The 13,073-nt window shown below is 36.6% G+C and overlaps 1 protein-coding gene across 4 annotated transcripts in view; it reads left to right on the top strand.

Annotated features, from left to right (window-relative positions):
- Positions 1-2,741: 2,741 nt before the first annotated feature.
- Positions 2,742-13,073, top strand: part of CYSLTR1 (cysteinyl leukotriene receptor 1) — a 40,782-nt gene continuing 30,450 nt past the window's right edge. For 2 of the 4 annotated variants that reach the window (XM_040467873.1, XM_040467871.1), the window contains exons 1-2: positions 2,742-3,241; positions 5,053-5,202. The gene's annotated coding sequence lies outside the window, so the exon portion shown is untranslated. The remainder of the gene's footprint in view (positions 3,242-5,052; positions 5,203-13,073) is intronic. The other 2 variants (XM_040467874.1, XM_040467872.1) reach the window with 1 other exon arrangement.

Below are 13,073 nucleotides of genomic sequence, written 5' to 3' on the forward strand. Positions count from 1 at the left end.
TTTTTTGGTGGAGTCTTTAAAGTTTTCTACATATAATATCATGTATCTGAAAATAATGAAACTTTTTGCTTCTTCCTTACTAATTTGGATGCTTTTTATTTCTTTTTGTTGTATGATTGCTGTGGCTAGGATTTCCAATACTATGCTGAATAAGAGTGGTGAAAGTGGATATCCTTATCTTGTTCCTGACTTTATGGGAGAAGCTCTCAGTTTTTCACCATTGATCGTCACTAAAATCTATTTTAAATCTGTGGTTTTCAATGCAGTTGCCATTATCCACATTACATGTGCCTATGAGCATCTGGAAGATGGCTAGTTTTATTGAAGTATTTTATTTTATTTTATTTTATTATTCTATATTTTAGTTTAAATAATCACTTTGACTAGTGACTACCACATTGGACAGAACAGAATAACATAAGGATGTTGACTTTAATGATCTGTACGATCTGTCCTAGGTTATCTATGCTATTCTGTACAAGTTTTATTCAAACTCATCTAAAATTCTGTTAGTGTACCCTGACCTCACCAGAAGTGAAAATCCGGGGTTGCTTTATACTCATGCAGTGAGTGGGCCCTGAAGCAGGAAAAAAGTGTTGAATGCCATATTTTCACAGCTTAGACTGATATATTTTTATTGTCTCTGAGTTTCCATGAATTGAAATAAAAGGATGAATTACAGCTATCTCGGTCTCTGTGAATGAATGTACATGTGTGTATATCACTGTGCTATGAGTATAGTAATACTCTTTATCTTCCTTTCCAAAGTGCCATTAGTATTTATTGTGGAACAATTTCAGTTCTTGGAGGAAAAAAAATGATTCCTCTTGATTTTATGGTGAAATGAATACATCTTAAGAAAGTCTCTTTCTCTCTGGTTTCAGTTTCCTCATCTCTAATATGAGAGAGTTGGACTAGATTTATTTAGTTGACAAAACAAACAAGGCAGAAAGCTAACAGCTGGTGACACGTGATAAATTAGACCTGTGATCAATTAGACCCTCAGGGACTCAATTGAATAAAAAGTCTAAGCAAAATGATTTTAAGGCTCCTTTTTCAGCTCTATAAGCTCATGTAAACTATGAATCCTGTAGCTCATAATTAATGAGTAAACATTCTATGACTGAAAATCCTTTAACCTTGTACCAAAGTCCTAGTTAATTAAGACAGTGTCTCCATCCAACTATATATTATTCCCCCTCTTCTTCACCATTCCCTACTTGGTCCTCTCCAACTCAGTAATAAAATAAGAACTGAAATAATCTGGGAAAATGAGAAAGAGTAGAGAGAAGGCAGCAAAGAGGTATCAGTTTTGGCATTTCATCATTTCCTGGAATGGTAAAAAAAATGTTAGTTATTATATCAAACATGATATAAATTGATACAGGGAAAAGACCCAATTGTGGATGGATGGAGCACTGCCCTTCCCATCACTCAGGAAGCAGAGAAGCAGCTAAGGAAGGAAATAAGTAGGGGAGCACACATGAGCATCACATGGCATCCCCTCTCTGTCATAGCTATTGTGGTGACATCTTGAAGCTCAAATATGTTAAAACCTTTCTCTTTTCTTCATTATCTGAGTACAAACTACTTTTCCACCAGAGCTCAAGATGACTGTAACAGTCCAGACTAGAGATGAAGTGATAACTCATATTCTGCCTCCCTTATTAACTTTCCCCTAGGCCTCTGGGGATCCAAACTCAGCTGAAAAAATTCTAGTTATAATGTCACTTTAGCTAGTAAACGCCCCAGGGGAGGATTGAAGAGTCTGGTCTTGGATCCAAATGTTCTCTCTCCCTTTAATTTGCTTGGACAGCTTTCTCTCTCATCCACTACCATAACTAAGAATTCTATGAAAGAAAAAGTAGGTTTCAGAATTTTTAGTGCCCTTGCCTCAAGTTTCCTGTCATATAATTGAGGTACCTACATATGCAAAGTTTGAGTAAATGGCTTTGCATCTACAGCAAGTAGTAAACAGAGGGCTGTTGCTGGGCTCATGTTTTACTGAGTACCAAATTAATTATTAATTATTAGTTATGGGAACATGTTTAAAAGGTGTTAAAATGAACATACTTGTACCCATCCCCATATATACCACCCTAATGTAGCTCAATATAATTGATGTAAACAATTCACACCTTGTTGTTCTCATCCATTTTTTTATAATATCAAAGTGCCACCCCAAGCTCCAATCAAGGCATAGCAGACTGCCATATCCCTATTCTCCAGAAGACAGACAGGGCATCCCATTGTTCCAACACTCCAGAGCCTAACCAAAATCTAAGTATTTACCTGCCTTCCAGATTCCTAATACAGGACTACTGATGGCAAGTCTAGTCATTCCAGGTCATTCTCAGCATGATGGAAACAAAACTACCTTTAATCCAATGGAGGCAATGTCTGTCATGGAGATTTGGGGAAATCAGACTCAAACTAAGACAATTATTTTCCAGAACATAAGTCACCAAAAAGAAAAATAATTTTTTAGAGTATGGATAGAGCCACAAATACAATTAAGGAAAGAGAGACAGACACAGAGAAAGAGAGAGATACAAGGAGGGTGAGGGAGACAGAGAGAGATACAAGGAGGGTGAGGGAGACAGAGAAAAAAAAGAAAGAGAGGTGAAATTTATCTTGCCTAAAATCAAGTTTCACATAATGGCAGTTAGATTAGCATATCCTGGTAGGACTATCTTTCTCCGCCTACAAATACTCTAACCACCCTTAAGTCGTAAAAATTAGAACTAAACTCACAGAGTATACGCCTTCCTGCTTCCCATCTCAGTGCAGCTACAAGATTTCCCGAGGATTCTGTTGCTAGAGCTAGGCATAAAATCTCACTTATATACACAACAACCTGCACGTCTCCAGTTTCTATTCCTCCTCCTTCCCTCTGCTTTCCCCTCCCCCACTTTGCACCAGAGAAGCCAAATTTAGGCGTGCTTTGCAGTGTGAGGACTAATCTGAAAGAGGAAGAAGAATCTGTATACATTGGCTAGCATATGTGCCCTGCCCTCTTTCTTCTTGAAAATCGCAGCAACTCATCTTTTCAAAGAAGTCTGCCTAAAGAACAGGCACCCTGTGAATGGAGTGTGCTTTTAGAACCCTCTAGGGTATTCAAATTCATTGTGGAGCTCACTAAGAAGGTTACCTCTCCAAGGGACGATTTACGGAAGACTTGGAGCTTGCCTCTGAGAATGAATGCAAAAGGACCCTAAACTGTCAGTCTTGAAGGTAGCAGGTAAGAAGATTTGATGTTTCAATGCTATGACTAAAATAGTTTGTAGTAAAATTCTTCTTTTGGCTTTTTGGCTTTTGGCTTTTTGGGATTTTAGCAAATTCCCAGGAGTTTGAGGGTAGCTAATCTGCCTTGCCTGTTTTAAATTAGACTGCTACTATGAATTCTTTATACTTTACTTATTGGCCAGATATTTGATAATCTAATCAGTCTGTCAACAAGTGTTGCTCAGTGCTTCTGTTGGGGCTCAATATGGCAAAATATAGAGGGAACACTACCCAAGTCTCCAGCACATTTGCAATTAAGTTAGAAATATATGAGTGAAGTCATATGATTTTTGTCTTTCTCTGACTGACTAATTTCACTTAGCATAATACCCTCCAGTCCCATCCACGTAGTTGCAAATGGCAAGATTTAATTCTTTTTGATTGCTGAGGGAAGGGAAACAAAAATAATATAAAAACAGGGAGGGGGACAAAACAGAAAAGACTCATAAATATGGAGAACAAACTGAGGGTTACAGGAGGGGTTGTGGGAGGGGGATGGGATAAATGGGTAAGGGGCACTAAGGAATCTACTCCTGAAATCATTGTTGGACTATATGCTAATTTGGATGTAAATTTAAAAAAATAAAAAATAAAATAAAAAACAAATAAATAAATAAAGTACCTCATAATAATTTTAAAAAAGAAAAAGAAATATAAGGCATATTTTAGAATCTTATTTCAAGGGCTCAGAGGAGTTTCTCTAATCTGTAGTGGCAGTTTCTTTCATTATGGAAAAAAAAAAACTATAAAGGGTTATCCTGAGTATACATGCAAACCCTCAAGTTTGGCCAAGCAGACAAGTTTCCACATTGCTGATAAAAGTAAAACAAATAGTGAAGAATGACCTAGCTTATTCACAAAGTAGTTTCACATTCATTATCCCACTTGAACCTCTCATCCTCATGCATTTTAGACAGGGTAAGTGTTACTATCCCTGTTTTGCAAATAAGGAAATAGACTCAGAGGCATTAATAAATTTTCTAACAGATTCTAACTAGCAACTGCAAACAGAAAGCTCTCACAACTATAAATCGATATAAGGAAATTACATGATCTATTTAGTAATTTAGACATATCTGACATACACCAGGTTTCCACAGAGCCAACACTGTATACATTTCAATGAAAAATTTTGACCAGGAACATAACTCTACTTAGCAGCAAAGAAGCTTTTTTCAAGGGTAAACAAATGAGTCGGTGAGTTCCACCCCTAGATAAAAAGAAAAAAAATCCTTGAATTTAGTGGTTCTGCCTTTCAGTACTCTGATTGTTTTGAAGACTAGAGAGAGGCCATGACATATAATTATCAGCTGATTATTCTAAAATAAAATGTAAGTAAACCTGGACTTCAGACTGTACTATGTTTCAAATACATTAGTGAAATTTGCTTCTAGATAATTTTAAGTTTTGGTATCTATTGCAATCACTCAAAAATATTTTCTGTTGTTGTTTTGCTATTAATTTCCCAATTAGAACTAAAGGTGGTCTCTGTTTATATATCAAATTAATGACCTCAGGTACTACATTTACATCCTTAATACACCCTTAATAAAAACTGTTTCCCTGGTCCCCAAAATAATCAAATGACTGCACTAGACAATCAGTTCCTATAAATGACAGTGAACCCAAACAGTATAGGCAAAAGAAAGTTTCCAGATTGAGTCCAGTCTGAATCCAGCATTTTTGTGTCTTCCTAGCCCAAAATCATCAATTTCATTTTCTACTACTTTGCTTTCTTACTCTTAATCAAACTTTTGATGTGTTTAGGAAGTACTTATCTGGGAAAAAGCAAGATTCTACCATGGTGCAGGAAATTATAAATTTGCCTTTGCAAATCACTGACTGATAATAAGGCATTAAAGGATGGCACTGATCCTAAGGGACATATCTAATATTGTGGATTTGATGCCATGAAAGGTAACTATCATAATCTCTTAAATAACATAGCTCTGCATTGATCTACTTTGATCCATTTTGTTATTTCTTATGTTCTTATTAAAATATCTAGAATCTATTGTAATCCAGTTAAACAAATGTCAGTTAACCTCAATACAGTGTGTGACACAAAGGTAAGATGAAGTTTCTGCTCTTGGGGAACTTACAATGCTGGTGGGGATATAAGAATTACAGAACATAAAAATATGAGACAGTAAACCAATGTTATATTTTTAATGGCAAAGGGGTTTGGAGAAGAAAGATAGCAGTGGGTTGGGCTGAATGGAGATGGCTTCATAGAGGAGATAAAATGAGATAGGCTTAAATAAACGTCTACAATATGGGACCATGCTAAACAAACCTTCTGTGCACATAGTAAGTGTTCAATGTATGTTGTTTGCACTCAATTCTAGTCATAGAAATGACAGAAATACATTGTATCAAAAGTGAATTTGGTACCTGTAGTGTACACCAAAGAACCTGATTTGGCTAGAGTAAAGGGACTGAGTTGAGGAGTAACAGTAAATAAATTTGGACAGAAATGCAAGCCCAGATTATTAGACTTTGAATTCCGGGCACTTTTTAATGGGAAATCATATCAGCAAGCTTTGAATAAATGAGTATATGATGGAAAAACATTTTTAGTTGATTAATCTAGCAGAGTTTCATAGGCTTAAGTACATTTGAGAAAACTGGAGATGGAGAAGCCACTTAAAGAGTAGAAATTAATTAGACTATAGGATAGGTGGATACCAGTGGAAATGGAATGGAGAAACACTCAAGGAGACATTTAAGAGGAATAATAGATGGAAATTGGTGAGTTAGATATAGGCAGCATAAGAAAGTCAGAGCTGTCCCTAAAATTTTGAACCTGTGGGATCTGGGAAGTGGTGCTACACTATACACAACAATAGGTAATTTGGGGATGGAAATTGGGAATGTAAGACGTGATGAGTTCTGTTTTTGACCTGTCAAGTTTGAGGAGATGGCAAAAATTCCAAGAAGCAATGTCTTATGGATAGTTGGAAATAACGACCCTGACTGTGAGTGATGGTTAAGTGGTGGAAGCCAAAATTAAATCTGGGGCATGTGACAACCAAGGCCATAAGATTGGCCCATCTTAGAGAAAGCAAATCTAAGAGATGACCAAAGACTGAAACTTGTGCAGTGCATACATTTTCGGTCAAGAGAAAGAAGAGAGTCCTGAGAAATAAAAGCCACAGAAATATAGTTCTTCTCAAAATATACCAAGAGTCTTGACAAAAGGTGTCAGGTTATATATTCTTTTAAATTTCCTCTCCCCAAGTATAACTAGCATAGTGCCTTATACATACCATGAGCACCCAAAAAAATATTGTTATTCTACTATAAACAAGCATGGAGATATTTTGTTTCAAGTTATCTTTGAAACTGGACTCTGTCATAAACTCTGCAACCTAACAGTGGTATCTTTAAACTACCTTGCTGCATGTATTTCAATGGGAAGGAAACTTGGCCTGGGTAACTGGAAGTTTATCCTAGATTTGCCTTTTAATCAGTTGTGTGTCCTCTAGCAAATTGTTGAACATCAGTATTTCTTGGTTACCTCATGTATCCAATGTAATAATGAGCTTATAAAGATATTTTTCAGATCTGCTAAAATGATAAAGTGAAAGGGACTTGAAAATACAAACCATCATCCAAAAGGATTTTCTTTAAATTCCATTCTAGGAGAATAAGACACATAACAAGACTGCATGTGGACGGAGTAGGACTAGATACTTTCTGCTCCCAATACTGTACCTCTAAACAGGGGCCTCATTCTAAGTAAGCATCAGCAACTGCAATCAGCAATTCTAAGTAAGCATCTTATTTTTAGGACACCAGTAGGAGCCAACTCTCTGGTTACTTTTAATTCTACCATACCTATGCAGTCCTCAATGTGCATGCCAATTTGTTGATTTGCATTGAGGAAATACAACTGCTAAGAGGTCTGCTGTACTCATAGCAGGTGGTGGCACATTCTCATCCTTACAGAAAAGGCACCAAAGTAAGCCATTTAACTTGATTTGATAAATCCAGACATCTCAGATCCATTAATTCATGTTATAGTACTGGTGTTAGTTACAATTACTTTTGCTTTCAACTGATAATTCTTCATAGGCCGGTAGAAAAGACCACTGTTTAAACAAGTTGTGCACAGCAAAACTCTTCTATCTTGCTTCCTCATTCCATCCCATTTTACTACATCCTATCATAACTTCTCTTTTCTTTGTGCCCCACCAGTTTTTCTTCTGGATTTAGGAGAGAAAACAGAAACAAAAATATTTAAATATTTGGGGCAAGTTAGTTAGAGATGGGCTCTGGTAGAAATAGGGGGAAAGACACAAAACAGAAAAGTAAACATAGACCCCTGAGCATTTAAACACAGAGGTGGTTTTCCTTTTGATGAATAAAATGTCATTATCATATTTACAGTGTTTGTAGAATCAATACATCCCAGACATTTGAGATCCTACTTAAATGTAGCTAATGGAAAAAGAAAAGGAGCTGATATCTAGACCTAGAGTCCCCTGGAACATTCAGGCTTTCTTTTATTATTTTTTAATTCCCTCCTTAAAAAGGAAAGAAAAATCCAATTTGGTATCACATTTTAAGATCTCTAACATGTAAGAATCCTAAAATTTCTCATCTATTTGAGATTAACAGTCTGTTTTTACATATGGCTGTATTTGTGTTGTCATGGATTTAAAATAAGTGGAATTAAGCTAACAATAACAACACTCAAACCTCTCTGACACACCTTATGTAAATATTCCAAAGTTCATAGGAAATTCAGGCCTCAGAAAATATAAAAAGTTTCTTTTCATCATAAATTGGTTACCTATTTGTTTAATCTGAATTTAAATTATTTGAAGACCTTATTTGGGTCTTCAATAAAAAACAGTCTCCTAGAAAACAGTTATCCTGCTTCTAAGATCCAGGCATCTAAATTCCAAGAAGTTAGAGGCAGGCCTCAGAGTCAGCTGTGATCAATGGTTTCAGAACGTAGGGGGATTCCAAGTTGCTGGTAATTAGGTAAAGACTTAACAGGTATCCCTGGAAGAAAGTAAGCCCTCTAGTTAGTGCTTTATAAAAAGTCCAAAAGTATGTAAGCTGTCTGTAACATATTTCTATCACCCAGACTAAAGTTAGAACTGTCTTCACACTATGCACTCCCACCACACCCATGCACTCCTCAATATCTCTATTGCTATTTTGTGACTTGTATATCCCTTCAGGTATGTTCCCGATCACTTTATTCTGATTATACAGGATAAAACATTTGTGTCACAGTACTATGTAAAGGAACACACTGTGTCTTTAGCTCTGAATACCACATTCCAAGTTCGTTTAGGGCTTAACACTGTCCTGGGTTTGGAATCCAGCTGTCTGACAACAGAGTGGCCCAGTGTTATTAATGTAATGTTCTCCCCTTAATGGTAAATAAGCTATTGGAGGGAAAAACTTCTTAGAAATGTCAACAATGTAGTGACTCCCATGTAGTTTCTAATACCAGTGAGAATGCCGCTAAGCATTTCCATGGAAATGCCAACCTAAAAAGCTACTTATTGTGATAATAAAGTTATAGTGATGAGAGGAGGGTCTTTCTGCTCCCCTCCCCAAAATTATTTATTGCCATGGAGGAAAGCCACTGGAAATCATTAATACAAGCCATGTTGTTTATAGATTAAAACCTTATGGAGGATGTGTAGCTTTGCTCCAATTAATGACCAATCACTCAATAAGCACTTATTGCACATTTTTCTTTTTTTAATTCTATTTTTTAGAGAGAGAAAACATACAAGTGAGGGAGGGGTAGAGAAAGAGGGAGATAGGATCCAAAACAGGCTCTGCACTAACAGCAGAAAGTCCAATGTAGGTCTTGAACTCAGGAACCACGTCATGACCTGAACAGAAATCAGATGCTTAACCGACTGAGCCACCCAGGTGCCTCTATTACACATTTTTCTATTTGCAAAACATTGTGACAGGCTAGGTTTGTGGTTCACAGAGCTTAAGAATAAAAAGGCTGGACTTTTTTTCTCCCACCCTATGGGAGTTCACAATCTACCTATGGAGACAAGATTTATTCTCATTAAAAGATACAAGATAATAGAATAATGACTGCCATATTATTGGTAAAGACAATAAACATAACACAAGTTGAAAGAAGAGAGATATTAGTGTAGAATGGGGTGGTCAAAGTAGGTGTCAGGAAATAGAACCTGAGCTGAGCCTAGTATGAGTATGAAAAAGAGTCATAAAAATTTACATTTGTGTAGTGTTCTACAGTTAACAAAACATTTATATTTGCTGGTTCTCCTATTTATTATGCATCATTCAACAAACACCTGCTGTATTAAAAAATTAACTAAACTTTGTCCCCATTTATTAAGTTGATGGGGAGAATCCCTTCATAATGTATATGTACACTTTAAATACATTACAATTTTATTTGTCTATTATACTTTAATAAAGCTGGGGAAAAATTGTACCTCACCTCCTTGAGATTATCTTTATAGGGTAAACAGAACAACTAACTTTTATCATTTGGCAATAATAGGATCATAAAGAAAGCAAAAAGGTCACTGTGGCATTGGCCAAATAAAAGTAGGGCCCCACTGAGCTGTACTTTCATGAAAATTAAGCTTCCTGCATCTTGCCGCTGCTCAGCAGAAGTATCTGCCTTAGAAGACTGAACCCTATGTCCTAACCTCCCCCACTTCCTCTTCTGCCTTGGCCCTGCCCTCCTCACCCTATCCCTGTTGGCAGTCGTCCAACACATGCACACACCATCCGGTGCATGCTAGCATTTATTAGAAAGGTAAAGGAAGTCTTGCGTGAGGCATTATGCTTAATGTAATCATAAACTACCCCCAAATATTGATTTAATCTTTAAGTCTCTCCTGGAAGCTGAATTAAAAAATACTCATAAACCCCGAAACCCCAAACCTTGTATAGCCAGACACATCCTTGGGTCTTGGGATTCTCATCAATCTCTCACCTATACCACTTCTGATTTCTCCTTCAGTCCCACTAAACTACTTTTGCTTTTTTGGTTTTATGTTCTTTGCCTTCTGTTCCTTCCTAAATATGTGGATTCTTCTGCCCCACCCCTTTTACTTTCTTCTCCAGTGATTTTTAGTGTTCATCCACAGGTCACGGTCCCTTACACTTTTTTTTCAGGTTTCTTTTTTAATAGACTCTACCCTGCTAGCGAAGTCCATATTTTACTTCCACTTTATGCCATTATCTAGATTCCTGCACAATAGCATCTGTGTTTCCACACTAAAAACTTGCTCCTTCTTCCACCCACCCCTAGACACCCATCCTGAGGAATTAAATACTGTATTACTCAAAAGTGCCTAATACTGCACAGTTATTCTTCCAAAGTTGCTCAATTAGGAGAGGAAGAGAGCAAAACTGAATAAAGCAGACTCACTGTCATTAATAGGCTCACTGTCTAAATGGATATGACAGATATGTAATCAAAAAGAGTGATTACAGCACTCTAATAAATATGGTAATAGTACCACAAACAAGGGAACATTTACAAATAATAAAAACTTCAACTTAAATTTTGAAGTATAAGTATACATTTTCCAAGTTCACCTCTTTGTCTAGTGAAAGAAGGTACATAGTTTGAGTATCTTCAAGTAGACAAGATATGCTGATATAAGGATCCTGATCTAAGTTGGTGAGAGAAGGTCAGGAGAACTGCAAGATAAACCTCAACAGAACTTTGAATTTACACATGAGAAATGAGGTCAGTAAAGATCAACTCTACCAGCTTCTGTGCCAGAGTGACTGGAAGATGTTTAATGTCAATGAAAAAAAAAGTCCTTTGGAAGAGTTGATTTGGGAGGGAAGATAATATATTTGTATTTAAGCATGTTTAAATTGAGGGGGAAAAACATAAGATTCAAGAAGAGCAATATTCTAGGCAGTTGAAAATGAAAGACTAAAGTTCAGGTGAATAGTTTGTGGCTGAGACAGAGATTTGAGTCATCCACATGAAAGTGATCATTTTAAAACATGAGAGTTAAGTTATCCAAGGGAAAGAGAGAACCAAAGAGATAAACATCAAACATTCGCATTTCACAGATCTTAGATACACTAACAACCTCAATTGGCTATCTGAAAAAAACTGTCATTGACAAAAGGAGACCAAAGGGAAGAGTGGGTATTGGGGTATCAGTGTGGTAGTAGCAGATTTGGACTGAAGGTTGTAGTGCCTGGGTTCTAGTCCCAGCCCTGTCATTATCAATACACTCTTGAGCAAGTCATCACTACTTCACTCCCATTCATAGGTTTCATTTTTAAACATGTAAAAGTACATTGGAACAGGATCTCTAAAATCACTTCGACTCAATCTGGCACCTGTTCTTTGAATAGCAAAAAGCACATTCTACTGACATGGCTCAGTAATACAATTTTCTTTTAAAAGAATGGTATAGAGGGGTGCCTGGGTGACTCAGTCCATTGAGCATCCAACTCTTGATCTCAGCTCAGGTCATGATCTCACGGTTTGTGAGATGGAGCCCCACATGGAGCTCTTTGCTGACAGCACAGAGCCTGCTTGGGATTCTCTCTCTTTCTCTCCCAAAATAAATAAACTTTAAAAAAATAATGGCATAGAATCTCACTAGACATTCATTGTGTTCCTGCTGTGTATGCAAATTACTATGGTAACCACTCTAGAAGAAAACTGGGGAAGTATAAAAGGAAGTAAAGTGGGAAAAGAAAACATGAAGATATAATCCCTGTTTCCAAGGAACTTGAAATCTAGTTGAAATTACTGGCCTCACATTCAGCTTATGCACAGTAAGTCATAATTCTGCTGCCAGACTTGTGTATCATTTTTCATATTGTTTTGTTTAAATGTTTATTTGTTTATTTTGAAAGAGAGAGAGAGCAGGGAAAAGGTAGAGAGGGAGGGAGACAAAGAATCCAAAGCAGGCTCTGCACTGTGTAGGGCTTGAACTCACAAACCATGAGATCATGACCTGACCCCAAATCAAGCATCAGACACTTAGCCGAATGAGTCACCAAGGTGTCCCCATACTTGTGTATCACTGTAGTTTGATGAGAAACAAGCAGCTTAAATTTATCTCTTATACACAGTTGTACCTATTTTTTGCTTTCATAAAATGCTCTGGAAAAAAATCCCTGCTCCTGTTTCAAAAGTTACAACAAAGGAAAAATAAGTAGTAACATAATAAAAGAACTATACATCTAAGGTGACTCAGTAAAACAATTCTGAAATGAGTTGGTCTGATTCAACATATTTACGGAGCAACAAGTGTAATGTTCCTTACTAGGTTCTACAGAAACTATTTTATTATAAATTATATCTTACCTTTATCCTCAAAAGTGTCTAAAAGTTAGTAGTGGACATTATGTAAATATACAAATTACTATAAGAAAAAATACAAACAGGTAGAAATACAAAATTGAATTCTGTAATTGAACCATTGGCCACTGTGGTCAACTGCTCTCCAAGGTTCTGTCGTCCTGAGAATACCCTGTACTTCCTGATTCTTCCTTCCACATTTAACCTTTCTACAAACTCTCTCTTCACTGTGCCCTCTACAACACCATTTTCATTATAAGTTCTCCTACATCCTAAATCGCTTCAAATAATTCTCCAACCGCTTCATTGTCTTATGTAAAACTTGGTCCTCCCCATCAAAAGTAAGCTGCTTATTTTTCTACATCTCATCTACTGTGAAACCTAGAGAGTCTGTTCAATGTCTCCTGGCTTCCTAGTGCCATTTTAAATCATTACTTTTCTACTATAATGCAAACAGCCATTCACTTCTGCCACCCTT

The sequence above is a fragment of the Herpailurus yagouaroundi genome, unplaced genomic scaffold (genome assembly GCF_014898765.1).
Source record: "Herpailurus yagouaroundi ecotype Mexico unplaced genomic scaffold, PumYag 67623, whole genome shotgun sequence".
NCBI lineage: Eukaryota > Metazoa > Chordata > Mammalia > Carnivora > Felidae > Herpailurus > Herpailurus yagouaroundi.